The sequence below is a fragment of the Gymnodraco acuticeps genome, unplaced genomic scaffold (assembly GCF_902827175.1).
Source record: "Gymnodraco acuticeps unplaced genomic scaffold, fGymAcu1.1, whole genome shotgun sequence".
NCBI lineage: Eukaryota > Metazoa > Chordata > Actinopteri > Perciformes > Bathydraconidae > Gymnodraco > Gymnodraco acuticeps.
In genome coordinates this window covers 2,798,611-2,812,235 of record NW_022990042.1, presented here as the reverse complement: position 1 = coordinate 2,812,235, position 13,625 = coordinate 2,798,611, and the positions used below count along the sequence as shown (strand labels likewise).

General features: G+C 39.4%; 1 protein-coding gene across 4 annotated transcripts in view; it reads left to right on the top strand.

The window, feature by feature from the left end:
• Positions 1–9,113: 9,113 nt before the first annotated feature.
• Positions 9,114–13,625, top strand: part of LOC117545466 (F-box-like/WD repeat-containing protein TBL1XR1) — a 69,879-nt gene continuing 65,367 nt past the window's right edge. Inside the window, exons 1-2 of one of the 4 annotated variants that reach the window (XM_034215245.1) lie at positions 9,114–9,362; positions 11,644–11,710. The gene's annotated coding sequence lies outside the window, so the exon portion shown is untranslated. Of the gene's footprint in view, positions 9,363–9,522; positions 9,806–10,186; positions 10,207–11,643; positions 11,711–13,625 lie in introns of those variants that run through there. The other 3 variants (XM_034215244.1, XM_034215246.1, XM_034215247.1) reach the window with 3 other exon arrangements.

Here is a 13,625-nt window from a genome sequence, read left to right as displayed (position 1 = left end):
GCGTCTTTGTGTTTCTAGAAAAGCGCTATACAAGTCTCATGTATTATTATTATTATTATTAAAAGAAGCACAAATGACCGTAACGTCAAAAAGATTATTGAAAGAAACGCAAAGTGACCACAAAGCAACCACAAAACAACCACAAAGCAACCACAAAACAACCACAAAACAACCACAAAGCAACCACAAAGAAACCACAAAGAAACCACAAAACAACCACAAAGCAACCACAAAGCAACCACAAAGCAACCACAAAGAAACCACAAAGAAACCACAAAGAAACCACAAAACAACCACAAAGCAACCACAAAGAAACCACAAAGAAACCACAAAACAACCACAAAGCAACCACAAAGCAACCACAAAGCAACCACAAAGAAACCACAAAGCAACCACAAAACAACCACAAAGCAACCACAAAGAAACCACAAAGAAACCACAAAGCAACCACAAAACAACCACAAAGCAACCACAAAGCAACCACAAAGAAACCACAAAGAAACCACAAAACAACCACAAAGCAACCACAAAGCAACCACAAAGCAACCACTGAGAAACCACAAAACAACCACAAAGCAACCACAAAGCAACCACAAAGCAACCACAAAGCAACCACAAAGCAACCACAAAACAACCACAAAGCAACCACAAAGCCACCACAAAGCAACCACAAAGCAACCACAAAACAACCACAAAGCAACCACAAAGCAACCACAAAGCAACCACAAAGAAATCACAAAGCAACCACAAAGCAACCACAAAGCAACCACAAAACAACCACAAAGCAACCACAAAGCAACCACAACACAACCACAAAACAACCACAAAGCAACCACAAAGCAACCACAAAGCAACCACAAAGCAACCACAAAGCAACCACAAAACAACCACAAAGCAACCACAAAACAACCACAAAACAACCACAAAGCAACCACAAAGCAACCACAAAACAACCACAAAACAACCACAAAGCAACCACAAAGCAACCACAAAGCAACCACAAAGCAACCACAAAGCAACGCAAACTGAGTTCGAAAAGACACAAATCACCACGAAAAGACACCACACATCTACAAATAGACACAAAACAACCATAAAGAGACGTAAATTGAATAAAAAGACACTCAATCAACCCCAAAATAATGACAAAATAATGTGAAACAATACAATAATGACTGCAAAGAGATGCAAACTGACTACAAAGAGACACAACGCAACGACAAGGAGATTTAAAAAAGGATATGGAGGCCAAAAAATTTAAAACCGGCACAAAGACACATAACTGAAATACAAATGATTTGAACATTGTGTGTCTTTTTGAGTCAGGCTGTTTTGCTCCAATACATGATGGGTAGGGGGCTTTTTCATGTTTGTGCTCAGGGACCCATTTGCTCATAATATATACATTATTTCATGTGACTATTAGCAACATCCTATGGATTTATAATGTGTGTGTAACCTGAAGGGGATAAGTCTGAGGGCTCCGCTTTGATCCCTGCTTTATGGTGTTTACTTTCACCCCGTGTTTTAACAGCGCTGTGGAATTCAAAGCCTGACCCGCTATCAACACGCTCTTTGAAAAGGAATGCATGATGTATTTTTTGCCTCGTCCTTCCAGTGATAATTGCTCCCCTGCCATGTGTTATAGTGTTAAATAACCTTCAAAAAGAACCACAGGCTTCAATGCACGGCACGCCACAGAGGTAAAGCCGATCAATAAACACTGAGGTGCAAACACTGCCAATGCAACAATGAAAGGCATTACAAATGGCATGTCAGTCACATTAAACATGCATTATATATTATATGTTAACACCGTAGGTGGATAGTAAGAACATTTATTCAGTAATGTAATTTAGTACACATTTAAGGAACTTGGACTTAATTTAAGCATTTCCATTTTTGCTACTTCTAGTCCACTTCAGTTCATTTCAGGGGCTAATATTACAGTTTATACTTTTATATTAACCCCTTTGAACTATTTATTTGACAATAATACTTGGAAGATTCAGATTTATATTAATGATACAAAATATAATCTACACATAATTGAACATGTTCTATTGAAATGTAAAGATAAAACTGTATTTTTCCTTTGGTGTTCACAAGCGACAGCATATGAAGTAATACAATAAATAAAAAGATGAATAAATAGATAGATAGATAAATGAAGAAAAAGCATGCTCCTCTTTTTACAGTGACATTAAAGTGGTGAACACATTACACACTAACCCATGCACGAGTAATAATAATCCAATAATACCAATCTACTATTCTAAAATGGGCCAATTTGTGCAATAAGTACTTGTTTTTATTACTTAAAATGTATTTTAATACTGATGGTACTTTTGTACTTCTACCTAAATAAAATGTTGAATGATAAACTTGAATTAAATTGTATTTCTCCACTGTGATTTCAAGACTTTTACAAAAGAAAACAGTTTGTATACTTCTTCCACCGCTGGTCATAAAACAGTCATCCATTCATATTCAAGTATGTTGCAATTGTTTAGTGTCTTGCTACTCCTACCATTATTATGCAGTCAAGAGTCATCAAGGTGGTTATAATTGTAGAAATCCATTTCACATGTATGACAATACAACTCCATAATTCCCAGGTACATGCTGTGTGGAACCCCTTTTGGATTAGTTCATAGCACATACAGCCTCTCTGTAGTTCGTGTAATAATCTTCTATCCTTCCATATTACAGTAAACCCCAGCTCCTGTGTGTGCTGAGTTAAAGCAGCAGTGGTCATATCTGTGGGATCATACCTCTTGTTGCGGTGTTGTAAGGATAATCCAGACTCTGTGCTACAACTGTCAGCAGTGGGCTCCAGCACGCTCTCTCCCCGGGTCAGCAGCTGGCTACCTCTTATTTAAACTCTTTACCCAAGTGAACAGAATGCCTGCCATACCTGTGACAGTAATACGAGTTCCCTGAACAATGTCGTCATGCTTAAAATGAATGTCCACTGTACCTCCAAATAACTGCCTCTGACTGGCTGCACTCTGGGCCTGTGGATATGTTTGTTGCACATCCACAGAGGAATTCAGAAGCAGTTATTTCTAACACCTCTGAATTTAAATGTGATATATGTTCAGTATGTGTAGACAGCCTGGAGGCCACAGCTTCAAGAACTGACAAGAAAACACAGCCGCATCCTGCCACAAGGTGTCGCTGCAGCCTCAGAAACTGTATTCTTTTTTTTTTGAGTGATGATTATATTTTGGTGAAAGTGCAAATGTGAAACATTTTATTTTATACTCAGATCCTTTACTTAAGTAAACGTTATAATACCACGGTGTATAAATACTCTGTTACAAGCAAATGTCTGGCATTCAGAGGCTAATTAATTAACAAAAAAGTAATTAATAGAAGTACAAAGGTATTTGCATCAAAATAAATAAAGAATACAAAAATTGAAGAGCCCAAACTTTTACTATTCGACTATTATGCAGAATGCCAGCTGGTACATTCGGAGCTAACTTTATATTGCTAGGTGTCTTAATCCACAATAGGATGTCATAAATCATTGGTAATTTTTTTAAAATATATTTATAATATGAACCTGTAAGTGACTAATTATGTCAAATAAATGTAGTGAGTAAAAAATACAATATTTGCTTCCAAAATGTAGTGGAGTAAAAGTATAGAGTAGCCAGTAGACAAGTATATCAAAAATATACTTCAGTACTTGAGTAAATTAACTACCACTGTTGGGTGTTGATGAATGTGTATTGTTAATAAAGGTACATCTTTTATTTATTTATTTGCACATCATTACAAACTTTTACTTCTATGCTTTTTTTCACTTTTTTCCAATTTCGTTTATTTTGCATATTTTATTTGATATAAAAGCTATTGTTACTTCTCAATGTGTTGTCGAAGAAAAGTCACACCATCACCATTGTTCTTAAAAGTCCCATGGCATGCTTTTCCGGTTATTACCCGTCCCCTTGTGTGTTATGAAGGTTTTTCTGCATGTGAACGGTCTGCAGAGTCAAACCCTCAAAGTACACCCTGTAGCGAGTAAAACTCTAACACAGAACAGACCTGTCTGTGCTGCCCCAGAACGCCTTGTTGGACATTTATCTTTTTCCATTGTTTGCTTCCTGGGTACAGTGACGTGTGAACACCCAAATCAACAACAAATGACCAGATTGGCTCAAATGGACCAATCCGCGGAGCACCTCACACCAGGATCCCTTGGCTAACTAACAGGGAGTCCCATTGACTTGCATAGAGCTCCCTGAACGCTGGTGATAGACGAGTTGGGATGGCGGAGAAAGGCTCTCCGCAGACCCATTCTCACAGCGTTATAAACCTTTTTCTTACTCAATATCAAGCCACACTTATTGTTTTTACTTCGGCTGTGAGTGTTTGTGTGTGCTCAGGATGAGTTTCACTGTGTCTCTCTGTATTTTTTTCTTTATTACAGATTTGTTTACTTACATATTCTGCTTTACATGCCAGACCTCTGTGAGATATGTTTACATTGATATCATTTTTAAATTGACCATGGCATATATTATGTTCCATAAAACGTCATATTTAGGAGCTGTTTTCAATGCAATGACTTCTCTGAAGGCTGTGTGTGTGTGTGTGTGTGTGTGTGTGTGTGTGTGTGTGTGTGTGTGTGTGTGTGTGTGTGTGTGTGTGTGTGTGTGTGTGTGTGTGTGTGTGTGTGTGTGTGTGTGTGTGTGTGTGTGTGTGTGTGTGTGTGTGTGTGTGTGTGTGTGTCATTATGAAAATGTGTCCAGGCAGCAGCATCACAGCAGTGCTTACCTCTTCTTAAGACAATTATCTAGAGAAACTCCTCTGTACTGCCTCTTAGCTGATGCTTCCCCATTGAAATATACCCTGGACTAAGAAATAGGCTTGGAAAATAACGTATAGGATCTTGTAAATGAATGTTATGTAATGGACAAAATAACCATGAGAATAAAAAAGGTAATTTATTTGACCATATGGAAAAATGGTGGAGGTATAAAGAACTGTATATTCATTGCAAATGATTATTCATGTTTTCGTCTCTGTTCTAGATTTTTATTTATTTTTTAAATGCAATTTGTTTTATTATTTATTCATTTGTTTTTACTTTTGGAGACATTTAGTCATTTGAGGTGTCTTAGTTTTAGTCTGTATTCCTTTTTGTTGTGTAGGGTTAGGGTTAACGCAAATCCTTTTCTTAAAAATGATATATATATATATTATATATATTTATTAATTACATTTAGTCAGTCAGCAGGAAATACATGCACAAATATATCAGGATGAAAAGAAAAAAGAAAAGGGCAGACAGATATGTATTTGAGGTTAGGCCTAAACATAGCTTCAAACAGGCGCAGACTGTCTTCCAGTTCCACAATGTGAGGTGGAACGACATGGTGACGGGGGGGTGAAAGGAGATTCTGCTTCTTTGTTTCACAGGAACCTAAAAATAGGTCTTGCTGAGCAGGCAGTGAGGTTGAGCTGCACAATCTGCTCCGTTTCCTCTTTTTCTGTCCTTCACTCTCTCAGGTTAATGATTCATGTGAGATGGGCTTTAATGTAGTACAGCCATTAGGGTGAGCTGGTCTGACACTGTACGTGGTTACTGCATGCTATTTATTATGTAGGAAACAAGGAAGGACAGTTATTGATCTTTGTGTGGTGGTTAGTCACCTGCTGTGAATCAGGGTTATCTACGGCCACAGTGCCATTGTTATAAAAGAGATCAAATCAAAACGATTCTTATTTGGACACACAACTAGGACAAATCAGTCCAGAATTCAATCAAAAAATAAATAGCACATTTAAAATGTACACATTTATTTATACAAAAATGCAATATTTGTGTTATTCAGACTGATCAATGCTCTGATTGGTTAGCTGTCCGGCTCTGTTTTGATTGGTCAGCCACTTAGAGATTTCCCGCCACTTAGCCTATCATGTACAATTTGTTGGCGTGCTAACCAATAGTAGTGGGAGTGTTACATAATGATGTCATTATGTGACGGCGGTAAACAAAGGAGTCCAATGGAAGCGTTTCAGGTAGGGGGGAGGAGTGTGTGGGAGAGAAACTCCCTCTGGAGGGAATACAGAGATTTTAGCGTTTGCAGACCATTTACATGCACAAAAAACCCTTAAATATTCTCATAAAAAATACACCAATAATAGATAATGCTGATTTTCCTAAAATGCAAATACAGCATTTTAAATAGTTTACATATGAACATATAATTGACAAGCAATATAAATAAACATGATTCATTCAAGTAAGGGTCAAAATGAGCTTCAGTCTTTTTTCTTTATTAGAGTAACAGTTACAACATAACAATTACAATAGTCAAACATCTGGTATCGCACATAAAGAAACTATTAAACGTATGCTTTTCAGATTATTCTCTTTATGCATTACTTAACAAATATAGCTGATATCCATTTATTATTGAACCTTGATGTCATTTTTATGGTGTTGAAAATCTTAAACTACTCATCCTTATCTTAGATGTAGCCACTAATCTCCTGATAATTGTCTTCCCTCTTCACACAGAAATGAAAGAAAAGACAATACTGCTGTTGTGAAGGCAGTGGATGCAGCCTGCTGCTGTTTGTGCGGCAGTATCCAAGCAATTACACAATGCCAACAGGTCGAGCACACGTGTATCAGTGTAGTCGCTGTGCTCACATCCATTGCATCCATCTGTTCCCCGCCCCCAAACAGATCCCATACTGCTGTATTTCCTTCTAGTCTCACACACTTTATAGAGGGAAGCTAATCTCATTTCATGGAGAACCACAGTCGGCACAAGCTGAATAAATAGAGATTTTTGCAAATGTATGTTCAGTGTACATGGTGCAAGTAAACAATGTTCATTTAGGACACATTCACAGAGAGGAGGTCAGTCGATTCACAATTTTGGCCCCTAGAGTGAATCATATATTGTGGAAAGCTTGGCATTGGAGCCAAGGAATTTGTTTCACATTTCTTCACTGGCAGCCAAAACACCCTGGCAGTGGGAGGGATGGAGCACATATCTGTTTCTCCTGGCCTGAGGAGATATAAGTGAGAGGCAGAATGTGGGAAATCCCCATAAATGAAGAGTAATCAGTGCTGAAAGTGAAGCATGTTTTGCAGTTCACCAGATGTGTTGACATTCAGATCACTTTTGATGGAATTCTCTTAGAGGAGCCCTTTTATGCTCCTTTTCAGATTCATTTAGTGTCTCTCCTGTGACATGTCTCCATGCTTTAATGTTCAAAAAGCTCTTTATTTTTCTCATACTGCCTCTTTTCACCCTCTGTCTGAAACCAGAGCCCAGTCTGCTCTGATTGGTTAGCTGGCTGGCTGGGATGTTATTGGTCAACCGCTTGGAGATGTCCCGCCCCTTAGCCTATCACGTACACTGTGTTGGAGTGGTAGCCAATAGAAGCAAGAGTGTTACATACAGTGATGTCCCTAGTTACAGAAGTTAACAATTGAGGTGTTTCAGGAAGGGGGGGAGTGTGTGGGAGAAAAAATACCTCTCGAGGAATCACTAGCATCTGCAGACCATTTGAAAGCACTAAAACCAATACAATATTACAAGAAAGGGAAAACCCCAAAAAGCGTAATGTTTCATTTGGCACAAGATATTAGAGCCATAGAGGTGTGGTGGATCAATAGCATGGATGTGGACATAGGGAAAGATACGCACTGATATAATGCAGGTTGTGTCTTCCTGGTCGAATGTACTTATTGTAAGTCGCTTTGGACAAAAGCGTCAGCAATGTAATGTAATGTAATGTAATGTAATGTAATGTAATGGAGGATAAACAGCTCAGAGGCAGCAGAGGGGAGAAGTCAGTGGACTGCAGTAGCCTGAGTGTCTGTCTGTTAAAGCCACATCCATCAGCTAACAACGGATAGGCTATCCTTTGAGGCTTTTACCATCTGATTGCATGCAAATACTGTATACTGTACGCTCTTTATTTTTCCCATACTGCCTGTGCTGCTCTATTGATATATTATCAATGTTGGCTACTGATGAGCAGTGTTTTTTTGCAATTTGGCTAACAAATGTTATTATGATCTTGTGTTGTTTGTGAGGATGCACAGAGTGATGGATGGGTTATTGCCTGGGTCTACAGGGCACAGACCCAGGGGTCTTACAGGTCAGGAGGCCCCTGAGCCAGGGCCAACATTTTTTTTGGGAAAGTCCATAATAGACAAAAATGTGCAAAAAAAGACAGACTGAAACTACAAAGCAATGACAATCATCAATACATAGATTCAAGATAAACAAAAGAGCCACACAATCACCAAAAAAGAAAAGCAAAAATAGCCACAAGAAGACAACCAACAGTTACAAAATGACCACTAAAAGACACACAATAACCAAAACATTGAAACAAAATAAGCAAAGAGATAGAATACCACCAAAAGGGCCACAAAATAAGCAAAATAAAAAACAACAACAAATAAATCAAAGAGACAAAATATGACACCGAAAAGCCACACAATTATTACAGAGAGAGACAAAACAACCCCAAACTGACTATAAAGAGATCCATCATGATGAGAAACATAATGACCACAAAGAGACACATAATAAATAAAAAGAGATGAAAAATGACCCGACTCTTTGAATTTGTAGCTCTGTAATGCTTTGAATGCACTACAATCCCAGGAGAGATTATTACATTTGTGGTAACGATAACAAGTCACAGTGCCATTGATGCTGAATATGCTGCAGAGTTACTGCTCTTGCACAGCTAATAGAATGGTTAGCTGATTCCACATTTCACGCTATGTCATCATCTCACAGAGGAAACGGCATAGAGGCAGTGCAGCCACTTAAACAGGGACAGCCACCAATCACAACCGAAATAACATATACAGCAACATTAAAGGTCAGCATACAAACCTCAAGTGAATCATTGATATTAAATAACATGACCGGGGAACAGGATGAATATGGTCAGGCAATCATTGGATACATTAATATGTTTATGGATTATGTATGCATCTAAAAAAATAAATCTGTGTACAACTCAGATTGCAATGATGATGTAAACTTGTTGTTGACTTTCCCAGTCTGAATGACTGAGCAGAGGAGAGGGGGTGGGGTGTCATTAATCCACGGCGAGTGATGACCACGCATGCAAAAATGAGGTGTAGTGGGGGATGGGCAAGGACACTGTTGTTATGACTGGTGCTTGGCTGCGGGACAAACTTCCAGAGGCCTCGGCATTTTTTTCCCTCTGTTCCACCTCATTGGTTGGATTCAACGAGGAAATGTGGCTCCATTTTGCTGTAAACCTGTCAAACGGACCAATTTCAAATCAACACTTGAGGGCCGCTTGCACCTTTAACAAGCCTTGCTTTTGGAAAATAGGTTAGTCACCGCGTTATATGATTGTTATGTGTGGATGAAATATGAAATAACGCTTTTGTAACATGTAGTTGTATTAGCTCATTCTACATGAATAACCCATCATACTGTGCCGTATTTGATCGAGGAGGCGGTGAATACATTATACATTGCCGTCGTCACGGGTTAATCGTTACATTGAGCTTGAGCAATTTGAAATAACAGTAGTTACAGGCGGCTCATTTCTGCATGTTGGGTCACCCCACTGTGTCGAATGTCTGAAGCGGTTGCTGGGTTCTTACCATAGGTTCTTACCGCCTGGCTGTAGTTTAAATATTATAACCTATCGATAGTTAATATATGTGCGTAAAGGACTTGTCTTGCAATCGATAAAAGAGATAACATGGTCTGACGTGAACACAAGAGCTGTGGAAGATATCGTCCATTGAAAGGTTTTATCCAAGTAGGTACGAGATTATAGCAACACTGTCATTAGCATATCATGCTAGTGTTAGCCACCTAGCTAGCGTGTTAGCAGAGTGGTAGCAAGCTGATGGTCTCACTGTACTTGCCATAAACCCTGTTTCAAATAAGCGTACTTGATGCTCTCGCTATTTAAAAGAACCAAACACAACGGTTACCCATGTAGCTTGGACTGCATACGTTTGGTAGCTATAGACTACTCGTGACATGCATAAAATAAACAAAACGTTAAGACCCCTGTGCCTGCCTGGCATTTGTGGCGACCGTTACAGCCGCCGCCAAGGCAACATTAACGTTAAAGCGCATGTTAGCCTCTGTGCTAACATCTCGTTGCTCATGGCAATGCAGAGGGGGACTTGCGTTATAATGGATTGTAAATAAACGGGTAATTACACAATTTTAACGAGATAAAAAAACAAGGCGCAAGTTCACGTGTTTACTTGACAAAAAGCTTAGAATACAAACGCCGATAAAGCCCGGTCTCATTTCCTCCATACATTCACGTAGTTACATGTGGACAGTATTGGCAGCCTAGCATTACAGTACAACTGTAACGTGTTAAAGGGGTTGTTATACTTTATAGATGCAGCGCTGCTATATACTTGAGATTCCCACTGACGAATGAAGGGGCGTTTGATTCAGTCTCATCTTACAGCATTAAAGTGCATTTTGAGTAATTCATTGGCACTAGCCGGTGTTGCTTTAAACAGCATGTCGGATAACGTACACACTGTAGTTTCAGCCCATTCAATCGCCATGGTGTGTGGGGGATGGGCAATGTGTTTCCGCAAGTAGCTTGCCTTGCAATGAATTAATGCTAGTTTAGCTACCGGCAGTTTAGCATGGTGACTTAACTTGCACGAGATGAAACTGAGTTTAGGAGGAAAGCAGAATGGCGACAAAACATTTAAAAAATAGCTACATACAAAACAAACTAAAACACTTCATTCAATGACTCTAGTTTGTGATCCAGTACCAGCAGTGAGATGGGGGTTAATATATCGGTGGCAAACATGAAGGAGGTGTTTTTACCTACTTGCATTACATATTGTATTCATTCAATGAATGCATATGGTACTGCCCCTTTAATAACTATCATCATCATCAGGTGTAGTTACAATGTGCTGTGCATACATATCCACAGGCATTGCTGACCCAGTTTCTTTAATTGTTTTGATGACACAACCCTTTGTTTATAACACTTTTCCTCTGGCTGCCTTTTCACCCACTCACTGACACACTGCTGCAGAATGTCAATTGTAATTAGGGTACTTTTTCACAGCTCTGTTAGAAAAATATGGTCTTGAGTGGATATTTGGCAGGGCCTCCATGATTGTTTGTAAACTAGATTTTCACATCTATTAACTTCTATGACATGTGTTATCAGGAATTACTTGGATGCCAAATAAAGTTGGGGGCAGTCCCATTCTACTTCTTAGCCCCCCAATTCAGGATTTTCTTACTATGTTCTTCGTCTATGATCTCAATACACACCTGTAAAGTTCTGTGACTGCATCTTGCATGGTTGCGATCTATTATGGTCCCTAAATGTGTCCATTGTCAAATAAATGACTGGCTCAGAACCTCCTCTGTGGTAGTTATTGCTACGCTAGTGGCCTCCAGGAGCACCTTTTGCCCGGGTGACACTCACACAGGGTGAAAACAATACCAGCGTAGCTCTTGATCTTAACCTATAGTTCCTAAGTGATTTTACTTTGGGGAAGCAGTGCCGTATGTGATCCAGGTGAAATGCCCACTCCTGGTGTTTCTTAAGTGTAAAACGTTGGAAGAAGTGTACTCATTTTCTTTCTTTTCTTCTCAGGGGCTGAGAGTTCCTGCTGAGGACAACGGAGCTATGAGGGGCTTCTGAAAACCTCTTGATCACATGGGTAGGATATCTAACTGTCACATGTTAATTGTAATACACGTTTCAAAATGATGCCGGAATAACTACAAACTGATACCGGTTAGTAAAAACCATGAATTAATGCTTTGACAAGTGTACAGACAAGACGGCAGGCGAAAAACTTTTAAAATGCGTGTTTTTCGGAATGGAGATCGGATCGATCAGGCTAAACTAACGTAGTAGCTGCTCCGTCCACACTCACAACAACGGCATACAGACAGAAATAAACCAGTGACTGTATTCGCCATGACACAGACAGTCTGTTTAGTTAATGTTATAACTTTTCTCCAGTTTCTGAACAGATATGAGGAGCTGTGAGCTCTGTGTGCTAACAGCTAATGGCTGTTGTTTTGGTTTTCTGATTCAACATGAGTGACCGCAAGCTGAGCTCCTCACCGCTGATTGGCTACCGCGCGAATGCGTCATTCGCATCAACCGCATCTGTCCGCGTCTTTGCATTTAATCACGCCGCCCCCAAAAATCGCATCGCGTCCGGTGTAAACGCAATGCATGGATATAGGTAGATCTTGCCTTTCACCAAGGCCGAGGTCGGGGATCTTGGGCTTAAAAAGGTTGGTGACCACTGACCTAGAAGATCACATTATATATATCATATAGAGAAGAGGGGGGCAGAACAAGTATACCTCTTCAATTAAATTCTTAATTTTCTCCGAAAGGCATATACAAGGCAGATAGAGAAATACATTCAAGAAAACAAATAAATCCAACAAGGTTAATAATAATAATAATGGAGAGAGATCTGTGCGAAATTCAATGCAGACAGTGATTAAATGTCTGATAGTGTGCGATGTGTAAATATATATATTTGTGGGTGGGTGTAAGATAGGGTCCATACAAACAAAGTGTTTATTATTAAATAGTTTATTACGCACATCATTATAAACCAGAAATTGACAACAATAGGACAAGTCCAACAAAGATTATACTAAAATGTAAATCATTTGCAGACGTCCAGACCATTTAAAAAATATTGGGTATACTCTGGTTCAGTACACCTTCTCTGTTGAAATTCCTATAGGAGACTGTTCAAAGAATAGCTGTGCAAATATAGAAACGGTGATGGCCTTGAACCCCATGTATGTTGCTTAAGTGTATGCAGAAATGTTTTTTTATAACGTGTTTATGTATGTCTTAGCTACTTTAAGAAAACACTTATGTTGTATTGTTATTTTAGGTCCACAGTATGCAGATATCTTTGATGCACTTCTTTGTTTGCACAGTTGACTCCTTTTTATGCTGTTTTTTACACCTGTTTGAACTATTTAGAAATATATAGTGGGTGGTCAGCTTGGTTCAAAGTCCAACAGTGTTACTTGTTGATCATTAAGGGGGTTAAAAGGGAAGAAGAAAAAAACAAGACAAAATGTGGCAAAGTATCCAACCAGGATAATGATTTCACCATTTATATGATTCACTAGTGCAACAAAGTAATTTTCATGTTATTACTTCTCTTTAGGGATGCTCCGATCGATCGGTCACCGATCGAGATCGGCCGATACCCACTCTCTACCGATCGATCGGTGCTCTCTAAACATGCCGATCGCGAGAGCCGATCGCATGACGTAAAATACATGACACTTTTCTCTGTGTGCGGCAAAACAAGCTCGCCAAAATGGCTTCACCGGTCTGGCATTATTTTAAGGTGTCCGAAAAAGACAGTAAAATAGCGGTATGCAACGTGTGTGAAGCACAAATCCTGCAGCTCCGCCCGCCGGACCGGTGAGCGCAGCGAAACATACACACAGGGAGAACCAGACCGCAGTTCATTTCCTCATATTCCAAACGAGAAATTACGGTAGCAAATCACCCGGTTCTTTACGACCAGAACTATTAACGGGATACAAACCGGAGGAACCAGGCATGGAGGGAGGTGGCAG